The 17,947-nt window shown below is 39.2% G+C and overlaps 1 protein-coding gene across 1 annotated transcript in view; it reads left to right on the forward strand.

Moving 5' to 3' along the window:
- Positions 1 to 17,947, forward strand: part of Pan3 (poly(A) specific ribonuclease subunit PAN3) — a 124,303-nt gene that overhangs the window by 40,840 nt on the left and 65,516 nt on the right.

The raw sequence follows: 17,947 nt of genomic DNA on the forward strand, positions 1-17,947 counted from the left end.
CCATTATGTGTGCTAGTGGAGGTCAGAGGTTGATGTCTATCTGTTTTTCCATCCCTGCCTGCTTTATTTTAATTTTTTAAAGATTTATGTGTATGGGTGTTTGCTTGCATGTATGGATGTATGTGTGCCATCTTAGTGCTTGCTGTCCATGGAAGCCAGAAGGAGGCCATCAAATCCCTGGAGACTGGAGTTTCAGATGGCATTGAGATGTCGTGTATTCTGGGAATTGAATCTAACCATTGTGCCATTTTTTCAGCCAATCTGTGCTTTATTTATTTATTTTTTGAGATAGGGTCTTTATTAATTGAACTGTAACTCATCAGTTGGCTAGACAAACTGGTCAGTGATCCCCTGGGATCCTGCTGCATCTCTTTCTGAGTATGTGCTACCATGCCTGGCCTCTTCTCTTTTCTTCTTCTTCTTCTTTTTTTTTTTTTTGTAAATGTGAGTGGTGGGGATCTGAACTCAGGTCCTCATACATGTACAGCAAGTACCTGCTGACCTGTGTGACCTCTGTTCCCAGCTCCTTCCAGACTTTTTATATTTAATAAAATGAATCATGGCTTTGTGGGGAAGCTTACTTGTTACTTCTAGAATTAACCTGTTTTAGATGTACATTGGAATTTTAGAGATCTTCCTTTTTTGAAACAAAAACTCAGAAATTAATGTTCTGATGTACTTAATATATTCAATTTTGTGAGTCTGTTAATAGTCTTAATTACTTTTCATTTCTTTTGCTTAATGACAAGCATGTCTGTGTTACCATGTTTTTCTAGTGATCTCAGTCCACCACTAATCAGAGAGTTGAGCTGTCCCATCAGCAGCACCTAGTTCACCTTCATGCAGATTTACTTTGATGTCTGGTCCCACCTGGTCATCTACCTAAGGATTTATTGAAATATTTTATCATCTGCCCTAGAATTGTGAGCATTCAAATTTCTAAGCATGTAATAAATACTAATATTCATTCTTCCAATTCTCACCTATCTCTTAAAATTGGTCTTTGTTTCCATTTATTGAGGATGTTCTTTGTAGTTTTAGTTATGTGTGTGTAGCATCACAGTTTGCTTAGAATAGGGCAGTATGCTTTGTTTTAGTATGTTGCCATCTTAATGTTGACTTGAATATTTTTAAAAGTTGTTTTTAAAGTCCCTTTTTAAAACCTTTCAATGGGGCTGGAGAGATGACTCAGCAGTTAAGAACCATGGTCCTCTGGTCTCTTCCAGAGGACCATGGTTCAATTCCCAATACCCACATAGCAGCTCACAACTGTCTGTAAATCCAGTTCCATGGGATCTGACTCCCCCACACAGACATACACCAGGCAGAAACACCAATGCACTGTTTTGGGAAAGGTTGCTTTAACATGTTTCATCTTGTAAGAATCTGGTGCCTGCTTAAATGACAGAATTGAGGAGATGCAAGGTTCTGCAAAGTTCTTGTGGTCTTAGAGATTAAATTAGCCTAAAAGTAAGCTGGGAGATGGTGGCACTGGCTTTTAATCCCAGCACTTTCGAGGTAGAGGTAATCCGATTTCTGCGTGTTCGAGACCAGCCTGGTCTACAAGAGCTTGTTCCAGGACAGTCTCCAAAGCCACAGAGAAGCCCTGTATTGAAAAACAAAAACAAAACAAAACAAATTAGCATAAAAGTAATGATATATTAAAATCATGTTCATTTTACCTCAAAAGTTCTAAAATAGTTGATTAGGAATTACTGTGATTGTAACAAGAGGAAAGTGCACCTGAACTGTTGGCTATGTGAGAGGATCCACTTGATTTCATTGTCTGCTTGTCAGTATCTCCTTTGTCACTTTACCCTCCTGAGAAGTAGTTACTAAGAAGGCTCACTCACAGTAAAGTTTGTGAATCACAAAAAGTCGTTTTTAGTCTGTAGGGCCCAGGAATTGGAACATTTTGGTTTTGATGAAATAGATTGGAATTAATAAACATAAAATTTGTAGATTATAGGGTTCCTTGGGTCTCTGGAGAATTACAAAACTACTATGAACTGCATTGGCCGTAATGCACTGCTCTCTGCTTCCATCCACTCAGCACCATGTCTACACCTCCGGCATTCCATTTTCCTGAATTCTACCCAGCTTACTGTTTTCATGTTAAGTAGTGACCTGTGTGTCTGTTGTTTTTCACACCCTTTGTTGCCATGGTGCGTGTTCTCTCCTTGTACTGTGTGCCCTAGAATCTGTCTTTACTCCTGTTGGCAAATCTTTCATTTGACTTTTCAATTTGTAGATAACCTCTTCCTATATAAAAATTTCTTCCTTCTACCTTGTAAATATGCCGTGTTTGTTTATTTTCTCTTGGTACCTAGAAAAAGAATACTACATGAGGAAAGAGGTTCATATGTTTAGGCAGTTGTACAGCAGATTTGGGGAACTAGTTCCTACTTGTATGAGCTACTTTCCTGATTTTCATTCATCCCATAGCTTAAGTTTTTTCACTTACACCACTCACTTGAAAATAATTTTGAGAAGGCTGCCTACTGGTCAAAAGTTAATTGTATTTGTAGTAACTTTTGTTGTTGTTGTCATAAAATGCCATGACCATAAACAGTAAAGAAATGATTCATTTTGGCTTATGGTTCTAGAGGGGTAGAGTCCATTAATGGTGAGGGGGTCATGGTATCTGGCATTTCATCCACACACATGGGAAACAGAAAGAGAACAGAATTGTGGCGAGGCTATAAAACTTGAAAGCTGCCCTTGGTGACATATTTCCTTCATCAAAAGCTCTGCTTTCTGAAGGTTTTGTAACTCCCTCACTCCCATTCCCTAACAGCACCACCAGTTGGAACTAAGTGTTCCAATACATGAGCCTGTAGTGCAGTGGTTCTCAACCTGAGATTCAAATGATTCTTTCACAGGGGTTGCCTAAGACAAAATACAAATACTTATGATTCCTGACAGTAGCAAAATTATAGTTATGAAGGAGCAATGAAAATAGTTTTATGCTGGGGGGTCACCACAACATGAGGAACTGTATTGAAGGTTTACAGCATTGGGAAGCTTGAGATCCACTGCTGTAGTGGAACATTTCTCATTCAGACACTATATGATTCTCCATATTCCTTATAGGCATGGTCAAAGCTCTCCTTTTTTTTTTTTTTTAATCTGAAAACAAGTTACATGCTTCCAACATGCATTCTGATTTCAAAAGTAAGGAATAGTGGCACAGTAAAGAAAAACTGAACCAATGCAAGGCTGAAACCCAGTAGGGCAAACACCATGTCTGGTGTTTACTGTCTGCAACATGCATCTTTCTTTTGGGCTGGTTCTATTCTCTGTATGCAGCTCTGAGGAAGAAAGAAGAGTTCGTGATAGAATTGGGAGTGTTTTGAGGTCAGGGTCAAGGGAAAGGACAAGGGTCTTCAAATACAAAGTTAATGAAGAGCAGACTAAGGGCAGTTGAGCTGTCAACAGTGTTCATTGCAGGAGAGGGCAAGTAAAACATGTTGTGTCAGCTGACTACTGTTATGTAGATTGACAATGATGAAGAACAATAAGTAGAGTAGAAAGAAATAAAAATGTGCATACTATAATTTCAGCCTATTGAATTACTTGAAAGACCATACCCATTTGGCCTCCCTGCCTTTAAGCCTCCTTTTAGGACATTGACATTATGGTATACCTTTTGTCCATCATGGTTTAATGAACCTGTCCTTTGGTATTCAAGTCATTTTTATGGTCTTATGGCTTAACTGCATAGCATTAGATACATGCTTCTAGAACTTACTGTACTGTACTCATTATTTATATCACAGCCATATAGGCCAAATTTAGGTAGTAAGGTCTAGCTAGATACTTGTGCTATTTGAGATTCACGGATGTTCTGAGTTCTTGGGAATACAGACCTCCATTTCTATCTTGTGAGCTTGTGGTGCACAGTACTTGTGGTGCAAGTACCAGCCATAGTACCCAAAATGTACTGTTGAATAAGTGAGTTAGCTAGGTGCATATTTGGCCTATGAGTCCTGAAATGTAGAGCTTTATATATTTTGTTAACTTTCCCTTGGTACAGTTTTATAACAAAATACCATTGTGGAAAAAATTGAAAATCTTAATATATTTTGTGATTACATATGGCCGCATTTTCGGTTATCAAAAATGCTTCTAAGTAAATCTGCTTATTGTGAACTGCAACTGATAGGGTTAACTATTAGTCCCTGTGGGTAGAAGGAACACATATTACTGTAGAAGGAATTGTGCCTGTATGGAACATACTTCTCTTGAATGCTCGGGGTACTAGTTTCCTGGATTAGTTGGTATTGAGAATCCCTATGGCAGTGAGCTAGACAGTGTGCTCTGACTGTTATGAGGAGCAGACGCACTTTGATCCATAAGTAACTGCAGCAGCTTTGAAGTAAGAACAGTGGTCAGAGGTCTCTTCTCCTGGTGTGAGGGTCTTTCTTGTATAACAGTATTGCTGCTGGTCTTGTTTTAAACTGTTCTTACTGTATTGTTATGATATTACCACTGTTTAGGGAAGACATGAAAATAGAATAGAATGGTATGAGTGTCTTTGTGATTTATAATCTTTTTTTTTTTTAAAGATTTATTTATCATGTATACAATATTTTGCCTTCGTGTATTCCTGCATGCCAGAAGAGGGCACCAGATCTCACAGATGGTTGTGAGCCACCATGTGGTTGCTGGGAATTAAACTCAGGACCTCTGGAAGAGCAGCCAGTGCTCTTAACCTTTGAGCCATCTCTCCAGTCCCTGTGATTTATAATTAAGAATGTGATTTATAATTAATAACTGCCTTTTAAAACTTTTCTAAAGTATTATGCTTTTTGAAAATACTTAGATGTGAGAGAAATAGAAATAAGAAATTAAAAATGCTTCCTGCCTTCTTGCAGACTAGAGACAGTATCTTTGCTGACAATATAGTGAGTGTCCTTAGCTACTTTTATACACCTGCCTGTGTTTCTCTCTCTGCCTCTTTTCTTTCTTACACATGAGCAAGTCACTTTAAAGACACAGCAGTGTATCAGTGCCTGTGTTTTGGTTAGTTTGTTTTACTTCTGCTCAGCATTAAGATGCATCTGCTATCTGTGCTAGTTAGAAATACTTCTGTGTACATAGTTTTTGCAGCTACACACTGTTGTCTACCATAATCCTTATTGCCAGATCTCTACTGATAGTTCTTTGTTACTTCCTTTATTTCTTTCTAAAACAGAGTGAATATAGGTCTATTAAGGAAAAGTTAGAGGGGCTATAAGAGATGAATTCCTGTTATTTATTTCTGTTCCATTGCTGTGAAGCAGCACCATGACCAAGGCAGCCCGTAGGAAAGAAAGCATTTCACTGGGGGCTGGCTGACAGTTTCAGAGATTTAGTCCATTATCATCATGGTGGGAGCATGGAGACATGCAGGCACCAGAGCAGTAGCTGAGAGCTCCATCCTAATTGGTAGATGGAAATTGAGAGCCTAAGTCTGGCATGAGCTCCAGTGACATACTTCTTTAAACATGGCCACATTTATGCCAATATGGCCACATCTCCTAATCCTTCTAATCCCTTCAAAGAGTTCCAGTTCCTGGTGACAAAGAATTCAAATATTTGAACCTATGGGGACCACTCGACCACCACACCTTTAAAAAAGAAAAGAAAGGCATGGGGGTTTAGAGAGAGCTAACATGATGGCCTCTGCTTGAAATCCCAGCACTTGGCAGTGGAGACAGGTCTAGGAGTCCAGGACCAGTCTTGACTGTGTCTGAAGTTTATTGCCAGCCTACTCCAGACCCATCTCAAAAAAAGTAGACACTAACAGGGAGGGAGATATGAGGGGGAGGTGTTAGTTTAAACTTAGTATACTCTACTTACATCATTTTTCTCCTTTGTTAGAAGTGAGTTTTCTGGTCAGAGGGCATGCTGTTTCTCATTTTGATTCGTAGTCTCAAACTGTTCTTAAGTGTGACCCACCTATAGAGGGATGCTAGAAATGATTATGGGGGAACAGGCTCCTACCCTATTTACAGAGGATTCTTATGTGCTGAGCTAATACTTTTCATCTTACTCTATCATAATGTAATGCTTGTAATAACTGATACTCATTTGTAGGATTCAGCTTACACATGAAAGTTTACCTTAAGATTGTCCAAAAGAACACTAGCAGGAATCTTGAGGAAATATTGGAACCTTCACCCACTGTCCATCACTTTGATCTGATGTGGACAGTCCTATCTTAGTTGGGCTGCTTAATTCAGAGGGCGTAGTTTGCTTCAGGAAATGTAACAGACTACATTACCAAACAGATTGCACAATAGCAATAGTATTTAGGTACTGCATTGAACTTAAGTGGTAAAACTTGGCTCGAATAATCCAGAAGTTTATTATATTTTGCTAATCTTAAATTAGCCATAAATGGATATGCTTTAAACAAGGAGAAATAACAAACCATTAAGAAAAAATCTTCAATGTGGACATTGAAGGCTTTGGTTAGTCTCTGACATCTCTTTTCCATTTACTCTGTTCCTTTTTTTGTGAGTGTTACTTCCAAACATGAAAACCTGTGAAATGGTACGAAACAGATCCTTAACTTCTGTGGCCTCATCTTCTTGTCTTGTGAGACTATTTATATTTAGCAAGGCAAAGTGCCCAAGTCCACCCCTCCCCCAACAAGTAACCAAAAGCAGTACTTGAAGTCAGAAGAAAATCCTTGTTTTCACCAGGCAACATAGAGGAAATAATGGGAAGGCATTTGCCACAGTACAGGGGCCAAATTGGTGTTAGAATGAATGCTTTCCCAGACCCACTAACCAAGCTTAAAGCAAGACTTAGAAGGATTTATCTAACTACATTTTAAGCACAACAGGAAACATATTAGAAGTATATCTAAGAATGTAGCAAAACCACATGGGCTCATAATTGAATACTTGTTCCCAGTTTTTGCAACTGTTTGGGGGAGGATTAGGAGGTGTGAACTTGTTCTAGGAGGTGTGTCACTGGGGCAGGCTTTGATGTTTTAAAAGCTCATGGCATTCCTAGTTACCTCTCTCCGCCTTGTAGTTGCGTCTCTGCTACTGTTCCAGATTCATGCCTCATTGACTACTGACATGTTCCGCCTGCTATGGTGGCTTTGAATTCCAACCTCTGAAACAATAAAATCCAAATAAACTTTCGTATATATGTGTATATCTGTATGCACACACACAAATATACATACCACCACCACCAAACAAAACAAAAGTATGGTAAGACTCATACTAAGAAAATATAATCAAAACACCCAGAAGTGATGCAGAAATATGAGAGAGTAGAGTTTGCAGAATGACCCCAAAACCATGTGCACGCACGCACGCACGCACGCACGCACGCACGCACGCATAGGTATGAGGCACTACCAGCTGTTCTGGTGTACTTCTGTTGTTCCTGAAGAGAGGTGGGTTTATAAAGAAAAAATCCTTGTTAGAATTAATGGATAGGTATTTTCTGAAGTAGATAAAAAGTTTAAGCCCAAAGATAAAGATAAAAGTTGCCCAGAACCACCAGCCCCCCCCCCAAAAAAAAAAAAACAAGCCAGTAAGCAAGGGGCATTAAGCTACACCAAACAGTCCTGGGAGAAAAACAAGGTTTTTCCTCACTGGAAGTAATGCAAACTATCAGATAATGCAGCAATAGTTTTGTTTGTTTTGAGAAAGTCTTATTATACAGCCCTGGCTATCCTGGAACTCACTATATGGAGCAGGCTTGCCTTGAACTTGCAGAGAACCTGTCTCTGCTTCTGGAGAGCTGGGATTAAAGGTGTGTGCCACCACGCCTACCTCAGATAGTGTAGCGGTATCTTTAATATACAAGAGGCAAAATATATCTTTCCAGGAAGCAAAACCCATCATACCAAAGTTCTGCACTTGGGAAAATACGGAAATGTATATATCCAACTGAATGCATACAAAAATTGGTGAAACTCAAGTTGTTTTGTAGTTTAGTTAAAAATGATCACACTTGGCCTAATTCTCTGATTATGGTCATGTAAGATGTTGCTTGTGGTGTAAGGTAATTAGTCTTTCTTGTGACTCATTATTTCAAATGTAAAAATTCCCAAGAAGCAAAAACAGCTAGTGGTGCCCAGTGGTAGAGCCCTGTCTAACATGTGCAAGGCTGCAAAAACAAATGAAATTCCTTCAGACATCCAGAAGTGGGAAGAGCCAAGACCTGTAGCCCCATTATGGGGCCACGTTGTAAGATTGAGTATTGATGGTCTGCCTGGGCTGCATAGCCAGACCCATTCCCTCCCTGAAAAAAAAAAAAAAAAGTGCATCACCACTAGTATATTTTAATAAATACTAAAGTTAGTACTTTAGAACATAAGTAAATCTCTGCTATGTGGAATCTAAATAGCTGTACCAGATGCAAAAATAGTATGAATAAATTATGAGAAAAAGATGATTACTCAATTTTTGAAGGAGAATTGACTGTTCAAATAATAATGATAAAGTTTATAGGGTTTATTAATGTAAAAAAAAAGATAGGATAGCCTCAGCCTCCTGTGGTTTTCTTTCTGTTGCATCTGAGATATTAATGGAGCTGGATGATAATGTTAGGGACTGCATTGTGTCCCTCTATCCTCCATTCATGTATGTTGAAACCTAACTCCTCATGAGACTATATTTAGAGATGAGGTCTTTACAGGGTGCACTAAGGTCATAAGATAGAACAGCAAGACATTGTAATTGTTATCCTTATAATGAGGAATGGATGCCAGGGGTCTGACAATCAGAGTGAAGGTCTGTGCAAATATAATGAGAGTGAGTTGTCTAGAAGAGAGAGATTCAGGAAAAACCACTGGTAGTTCCATCTTGATCTTGGATGTATAGCTTGTGAACTTAGAAAATGGATTTCTGTTATATAGTGCCTGGTGTTTGGTTATGGTAGCCCCAAGAGACATAAGACAGTTTGTGAAAACCTAAAGACAGATAACTTGAAAACCTAAAGGAACTATCATAACAGTAGAACAGAGTTTTAGCTTACTATACTATAGATAAACGAAAAATACTCAGGTTTGGGGTGTGTGTGTGGGGGTGGTGGTGGTGGTCTTCAGATAGAATCAGAAGTCATATGAGGGCTTTAAATTCAGCCTTATCACTGATGGCATAAAATCTACATTGTCTGGACATAACAGTAATGGACAGAGTGTTTCAGACTGGATTTTAAAAACTACAATGATGGTAGTAAGAAACTTGCTTTAGAGACTAGGGAGGCAGCCCTTTGTGTAAAGAGGCGCCCACTGGGCAAGCATGAGTACATTACCCAGCACCTACATAAAATTCTAAGTGTGGTGCCAATCCCCTGCAACCTCTGCACTGGCAGGAGTAGGTAGGCTGCTGGGGTTTGCTGGCCAACCAGCCTAGCCAAAAAAAAAACCACAATGGGCCCCAGTTTCAGTGACAGATCCTTTTAGAGGGTAAGTAGCAATAGAGGAAGAGTCTAGACATTTCTTCTGGCCTCCACCTGAGTGTGGCCAATCTCCCCCCCTTCAGTACATATATACAAACAAACAAACAAACAAAAAGGAACCTACTTTATCTGGACAGTGTTGATGTACACCTTTAGTCTCAACACTTAGGAGGCAGAGTGAGTTCCAGGGCTAAACAGAGAAGCCCTGTCTTAAACCTACTCTCCACTCCCCCCCAAAAGAAGCCATATGTGTGTATTTGTGTGTGTGTATGTGTGTATGTATGTGTGTGTGTGTGTGTGTGTGTGTGTGTGTGTGTGTGTGTGTGTGTGTATCCAGTCTGCTGCTCAAAAGAAAGCTAGGAAATTTGTAAATTATGTGCAGAACAAGCTGGACTTCACAGCGTAAAGCATCAGGGATAAAGGTCATTTGATAATATGAGGTGCCGTGTACCATTTAGCCATTAAGAGCCTGGACTTGGCTAAAACAGATGACAAAAGTCTGATAGAATTGCAAGGAGAAATAAACAATGATAGGGATGTTAAAACTATTACCCCATATTATAAGAAGCCAGTGAGAGTGAGAGAGAGATGAGAGACTTGAACAACTCTAAAAACCAACCTAGCAAATTGACAATTACAAAACTTTCTACCTGGCAAGAGTTAAGTGCTTGCCCTTTTCTAAGGCCAAGACAGATCAGTTCTGGGTCATCATACAAATCTCAACAGAGGTAAAAGAACTTAAATCACACAAAATATGATTTACCATAGTAGAATTAGGTGTAAGTGACAATATTTTTAGAATCCTGATACATTTGGAAGATCAGTGACATTACTTAGAGTCAAAGAAATAAAGAGAAATTGAAAAGTGTTTTGAACTGAGTAGTGAAACATTAAAGGTTATATAGGATGCCACTAAGTGTTGGTAATAGGGGAGTTTACTGAAGCAAATGTCTGTGTTGGGAAAGATGGGGTTTCTAAATAAGTGATTATAGTTTCAGCCTTAAAAGCTAAGAACACAATGGTAAATTACAACCAAAGAAAGCCAACTCAGAGCAGAAATGAAAAGGAACAAGAAAATTTGGGTGGGGTAGGGTGGAGAGATGCCTTATTGGTTAAAAGGACATACTATATAGAGTGCCAAAGTACAATTCCCAGTACCCACTTGTAGGGAAGCTCAGATCCACCTGTAATTCTGTCTCCTGAGAATCTGATGCTTTTGTGACCTCTGCTGGCAAACCCTCCTCCCCAATGTCACATTCTCCATACACTCACACAGTTAATAATAAAAAGCATTTTAAAGAGAATTTTGCATGTGTAGGATTGTAGGATAAATCGTATTACACACACACACACACACACACACACACACACACACACACACACACACACTAATTTTGACAAGATGAAGGGGGAAAGAGATGAAGGATGGAAACTGTCTAACCTGACTGGTCGCAAACATAGTTTGCCACCACATCCAACTAGAAGTGGACTTGGTAATTACTATCAAAAGGTTCAGATATTTTTACTTGTGGATTCTACCAACCAAATACATGAAAGAAGAACCTGCAGATTCTAAATAGACTTCCAAAAAGAAAGGAATAAAATGAAAGGGAGGGATTGCTGCCTAGTTTGCTGTATGAAGTTAGCCCATATTACTATGGCATTTACACAGACTAGCACTCCACCAAGAGAAGACATACGTTAAGACACACTTTTGCCTGTATGTAACTGTGGCATTTTAACAAATTGAAACTTTTAGCAAGTCAAATTATATAGAAATGAAAACACCACTTAGTGGGACTGTCTCAGTAATGTGAATTACATTTAATATTTTAAAAATAAATTGATGTAATTAGTTAAAACTGGTGCCGTCATTTTAGTAGACAGGGTGCATTTGAATCAACCAGCATCCATTTCTGACTTAAAACAAAAAACAAAGGACAACAAAATCTGCACACAAGGAATATAAGGGAATACTCCCAAACTAATCAAGTATGTTTATGAAAAACTACAGTCATTTTAAATAAATAAATAAAATGAAAATAAAGATTAGTAAGACAAGGTTGTCTGCTGTTACCAGTTTACAAACAAAAAAAGTGAGCTGGGCGGTGGTTGCGCACACCTTTAATCCCAGCACTGGGGAGTCAGAGGCAGGTGGATCTCTGTGAGTTCAAAGCCATCCTGGTCTTAGAGTTTCAGGACAGCCTCCAAAGCCTACAGAGAAACCCTGCCTTCGAAAAGCCAAAAAATCATGTTAGTGCATGTGCTGGTGTGCTAAGGCAAGAAGAAGGAACACATGGCTTGCCGACTGGAAGGGAGTAAGTAAAGAAGTCTTCTTGGGTACAGCCATCTTTGTAGTATGCTGGATACTTTTTGAGCAGTACCCAGAGTGTTCACAACATAATTCCTGGAAGCTGTGAGCTTTATCTTATTTGGAAAAAGTGGTCTTTGAAGATAAAATTTAAGGTAAGGATCTTGAGATTGTCCTGAATTGTGCAAGGCCCCAAATCCATTTGTCTTTACAAGACTGAGATAGATAACATGAAAGAGAAGGCGATAGGAAGATGGGCAGAAATGGGAGTATTAGCATTTCAAGCCAAGGAAGCCAAAGAATGCTCGACTTGGTAGCCACTAGAATCCAAGAGGCACCCAGATAACTTCTGTTCAGCTCCTTTGGAAGTTGTGTGAATGGCCACCACCTTTATTTTGTACTTTTGCTTTCAGAACTGTATGACAATATGTTTCTGTTGTGGTGTTAGATTATGGATTTTGTGATAATTTGCTAAAAGCAGGAAACAGATACACGTAAGTTGAAATAAGCTTAATTTAGTGTAAAAACAAAAATATAAACAATTTCAGTATCATTTTGACAAAAATATGAAGATAGAGACATTTTAATTTTATCGAATGTATATGAGTATTCTGCCTGCATGTTAATGTCTGTGTACCACTTGTGTGTTTGGTGCATGTGTAGGCCAGAAGAGGGCATCAGATCCTCTAGAACTGGAGTCACAGACGGTTGTGAGCCAGCATATTGATGCTAGGAAATGAACTTAAGTCCTCTGCAAAAGTGGCCTTCCTTTAACTGCTAAGCATTACTCCAGCCCCACAAGGGTATGATTTAATTGTGTATCTATTTACAGAGTAAACTGTATAAAAACATCACTCTACCACCAAATAGTATCAATAGAATTAGTAAGAAAAGGCTGGAATGGAACTATACTTTATTCCACCTAGTAATTTCTTTGTTTGATCAAATTCGGATTGAAAAACATGTTTCTAGATTCATGAATGAAAAAAGATTGCATATCAACACATATGTCTAAATCATTTATAGTAGTTTATTTTCAAGAAAAATGAAATTGTGAACATCAAAGACTTTTATATGAATGCTTAGCAGCACCTTGTTTGAATAACCTCATACAAGAAACAATCTAAATGATCAGTGGAATAAAGGAGAAAGACATTAGGTTTCTAAGAGGATCATTAGGCCCCGGGCGATGGTGGCACACACCTTTAATCCCAGCACTTGGGAGGCAGAGGCAGGCGGATCTCTGTGAGTTCGAGACCAGCCTGGTCTACAAGAGCTAGTTCCAGGACAGCCTCCAAAGCCACAGAGAAACCCTGTCTTGAAAAAAACAGGGGGGGGGGGGAAGAGGATCATTAAGTCTCAACATCATGAATATATTTATTAAATTGATTGGGTAGTTATTCTAAAGTTGTATATCTAGTTCAAGAGTTACCAAAGTGGTTTTTATTTTATTTTATTTTTTTTAGGTTTTGGAGACAGGGTTTCTCTGTGTAGCTTTGGAGCCTATCCTGGCTCTTGCTCTGTTGGCCACGCTGGCCTCGAACTCACAGAGATCTGCCTGCCTCTGCCTCCCAAGTGCTGGAATTAAAGGTGTGAGCCACCAATGCCCAGCTAATTTTTTTTTTTAAAGTTGTGTGTGTCTGTGTGAGTTCATGTGCTCTGTATGTGTGCAAGTGCCAAATAATGTCAGAAGAGGGCATCAGATCCCCAAGAACTGGAGTTATAAACAGTTGTGAGTTTCCTTATGAAGCATTTATCTAGATTGTTCTAATATCAATAAAAACTTGGGAGTAGGATGTTGGGACAAAACCCAGTAGTTCAAGAAAGTAGAAGAAAGATCAGTTGACCCTCTCTAGGCTTCCTAGATGAAAAAGTCTGAGAATCTGTCTAAGCCCCTCCCTACTGTTTCCTTTGCCTCTCTATCATATCCTGGGTCTTCTAAAATCTCCATGGCTAATTCTGGTCAGCTAGTTGTTAACTCTGCCCCCTGCTTTAAGGTTAACTTTATTAACAGTCTCGAAATGTCACAGGCACCAAATATTCCTCCACAGCCTTGTAGGTACTAAGAACTGAACCCAAGTCCTCTGTTTACAAAGGATCATCTCTCCAGCCCTAAATAGTAAATCTTTAAAAACCAAATCTTTAAAATGTTTTTTAAAACTTTCATCATGGATATAACCCTCTATTCCCTCTCACCAACTCTCCAAGCAGCCACTCCAAAAAAAAACTACCACCCAGTGTCCTCTTTTTTCTTTTTTAAATAACTCATTGAGTCCAATATTTTTGCTGCCCATATACGAATGGGTGTTGGACAGTTCCCTGAAGCACAGGGAACACACTCCTTAAAACTCCTCTTCTAGCAGCCAGAAGCTAAAGATGGGAGCCCCTTTTCCCTCCATGTTGGAAATGTTGACATATTTGATTCTTTTTTTTTTTTAAAGATTTTATTTATTATGTATACAGCATTCTGCTTCCATGTATATCTGCACACCACAAGAGGGTACCAGATCTCATAATGGATGGTTGTGAGCCGCCATGTGGTTGCTGGGAATTGAACTCAGGACCTCTGGAAGAGCAGTTGGCGCTCTTAACCTCTGAGCCATCTCTCCAGCTCAACATGCTTGATCTTGTACTGGTTATATATAGGCCACCACAGCTGCTGTGAGGTCCTGAGTAAGTCTGAGTTGGTCCTATCGTGTTGAGTTATAAACAGTTGTGACTTTCCTTATGAAGCATTTATCTAGATTGTTCTTTTATCAATAAAACTGTTTGGCCTCAGTCTTCTCCACCTTTGGCTCTGGACCCTTAAGTGAGGAGGAGGTGGTATGAAGCAGATGTCTCATTTATAGTTGAGCACTCTACAGCCACTTATTTGCTGCATTTTGTCCAGTTTGAGTTTCTGTGTTAACCACCATCCATGGCACAAAGAAGCTTCTTTGATGAGGGCTGAGAGCTTTACTAATCTGTGGCTAGAGATTTTCATATGGAGAGCAGTTTGATGCTGTGGCGGATAGGTTCACCGACATTAATGCTACTGTTGTACTCATGGGCATATCTTATCAGGCCAGTTGTTAATGTAACACTTAGGGTAAGAGTATTGATGACTTCTTTTCCAGCAGCCTACATAGTACCTTCTAGTACTATGAAAGTCCACTAGCAGGAAGGAATCGTCTAGATCAGTACTAGCTTGATTTCTCCATGTCCTGTGACCACAGGTAATATGTTGCCTTCAGCAATAGGGTCTTAACTATCAAGTTCTGGTTGGCAGCCAAAGGCAGTGGAAATCGCCTGATTACCCCTGAGCAACGATATGAGGGGCAGTATTTTATACCCAGCATTGGGCTTATTTGGCAACCTGATTCTTCTTTAAAGAGCACGGTCTCCGAGTAGGATGGCTCTAGTTATAAACTCAAGCAGGCACGTGTGTGTGAGTGCATGTGTGTGAAGCCTATAAAATAGTAGGTTTCCACATCTGACTTTTCAAATATACTGTTAGATATTGCCTCACCTTCTTCTCTCCTCTATCTTTGCATCCTTCTCCCCCTTACACCTTCCTCCCAGTTTCTTCTTATTACTACCCACCTCCCTTAAAACCTTTCTGCTGGCCCCCCATAACCCCAACTAACTGCCCCTTCCTAGTTTCCTGACTTCCAAGTTAACCTTACTAAAGATTCCATGTTAGGACCCACATGTGCAAAAGCTTGGGACTTTTGTCTTTCAGAGTCAGGGTTGCCTCATTCAGTGTAATTCTTTGCAGTTCCATCCATTTACTTGCAGATTTTCTGATTTTCCATTCCTAAAGCTATGTAATTCCATTGTATATAGGCAGCCCCATTTTCACTATCCAGAATGCATCCTTTTATTATAATGACTGTCTTACTGAACTTTACCATGAGAATCTTATGAGTTAGGGTTAAAGAACGTGATACTTCTCTGTTCTGCCTACAGTTAAATTTATCTGTTAGTAGCAGCTATGCTCTTATTCCTGGATTTTTGGTTTTTCGAGACAGGGTTTCTCTGTGTCGCCATCACTGTCCTGGAACTTTCTCTGTAAATCAGGCCGACCTCAAGGAGATGGGATTAAAGGGATGCACACCACCGCCCAGCTCATTCCTGGAATCTTTTGAGCTTGTTTTTTTTATTTCTGAGTTCAAGTGCTCACCACTAAACAAACTCACAAGCTACCTACTCAAGGGATAAAGAAAGGTGAAGCTTTTAGGATCTTCTTTTCACCTTTAATTCCTATTTAACAATGGGTGGGTTTTGGTTTCAGTGGTCAACTATGGTTGCAGTTTACTGTGTTTAGTATCTTCTGTTGTAATGAATTTGGGGACCATGTATTATACACACACGCACACGCACGCACGCACGCACACGAGATTTGTTGTAAGCACGGTGAACCTTCCTCTTCATTTTCTTTTTCACAAGAACTCTTAAAAATGGGCTTTGATGGGGCTGGGTGATGGCTTGCTTGGTGAAGTGTTTGCTGTTGCAAACATGAGGACCTGAGTTTGGAATTTCAGCTTCCATATAATTGCTGGGGTAATGACAGGCTTTTGTAATCCCAGTACTGGGGAAGTAGAATGGGAGGGTTCCTGAGTCTTGCTCGCTAGCCCAATTAGCCCATTTAGTCGTTGAGCCTGAGGTCCAGTGAAAAGACAGATAAGGTAGGACTGATAGAGGCAAAACAGCAGATGTTGACTTCTGACTGCATCATGAAGTCATTCACTTTCACATACAAACATATACACCTTCTTCTCCCAGCATGTACAGAAAATACAGGCTTTCAAAATAAAGTAAAAATAGATTTAAGTTGGAAAAACTCAGTTTTGAAATTTGGTAGCCCATTTCATTCCGTATAATTATGCATAATGTATAGGGTGATTTTATTTTTTTAGGAATATATTAAATATGTGATTTTTTTCCTATCTAATATTATTGTCTTTCCAATAGATTTGCCATTTCTCCTAGGTATTTTGGACCCATCTTTTGTTTTGGCTTTCCTTTTTAAAGGTAGACTTAGGGTTAACTGGTACAGACTGAGGCTGCCATGCTTGGTGTCTGTTAGTTGTCATTTGCCTTCTTGAGACTTGGAGGTGCTGCAACAGCAAGCCTCACCTACTTGCTTTCTATTCTAGAATTTTGGGCCATCCACTTCAAAAAATATGCCAGTACTTCTGAAAACTTGAGTATTTGAGGGTTTTGTTTTGTTTTGTTTTTCCAAGCAGGGTTTCTCTGTGTAGTCCTGGCTGGCCTGGAACTCACAGATATCCTCCTGCCTCTTAAGTATTGGGATCAAAGGGGTGAGTGCCACCATCACTGGGCTTGAGGATTTTTTTTTTTTTTTTTAATATCTTTATGTCAGCAGTTTTCAACTTGTGGGTTGCAACTCCTTGGGGGGGGTCAAGTGACCCTTTGACAGGGGTTGCATACTAGATATTCTGCACATCAACTATTTACATTAATTTTATGGTTGGGGTCACCACAACCTGAGGAACTATATTAGAGGGTCATAGCATTAGGAAGGCTGAAAACCACTGCTCTGTATGGGAATGGGATTTTCTTTTTCTTTTTGAAAAACTTATTTTGGGCTGGGCCTAGCTGTTCTTTCAGAATTTTGTGTCTTAAGATGTGGCACGGGAAGCACTTCACTGTGTACATCCAGGGTGTTCACAATAAGCCAATTTTTGCTATTTCTTCTGTATTTTAGCACTGTATATTTAAGTGTAGTTGACTAGTTACCAGTAACATTATTTTAAAGTTGTAATTTGTTTAGCCTGTGGCTTATTCCTTTTCTAATCTAATACTTTGAACTCTTGATAGTTTAAAATGTCATTAAAAATGTCAAATAAGGAAGTTGTATTAGGCTTTATAATAATCAGTTCACCTTTTTATTTTCTACCTGCTGTGAGAATTCCAAGTGGATAGAAACAAGCTTTATGAATTAACATATAGTATCATAATACTTTAGTAGTTCTTAAAGCCAAAAGTAACATCCAATTTGAATATGTTGGAGTTCCATGTAATCTAAGATAGTCCATGTAATCTTACATGGTAAGTGCTGTTACGAGTCATTGTGAGGGTACATAGCTGGGGGCTTTACATTTCCTTTTTCTTATCCCTTGCTTCTTACATTTGCCTTTAAGTGTTTCTTGACTTCTGTATTTCAGTGAATGGTACCATATTGGGGAAATGTCTATCCTTATAATAAAAGGCAGT

This window comes from Cricetulus griseus, chromosome 4, assembly GCF_003668045.3.
Source record: "Cricetulus griseus strain 17A/GY chromosome 4, alternate assembly CriGri-PICRH-1.0, whole genome shotgun sequence".
NCBI classification, from domain to species: Eukaryota; Metazoa; Chordata; class Mammalia; order Rodentia; family Cricetidae; genus Cricetulus; species Cricetulus griseus.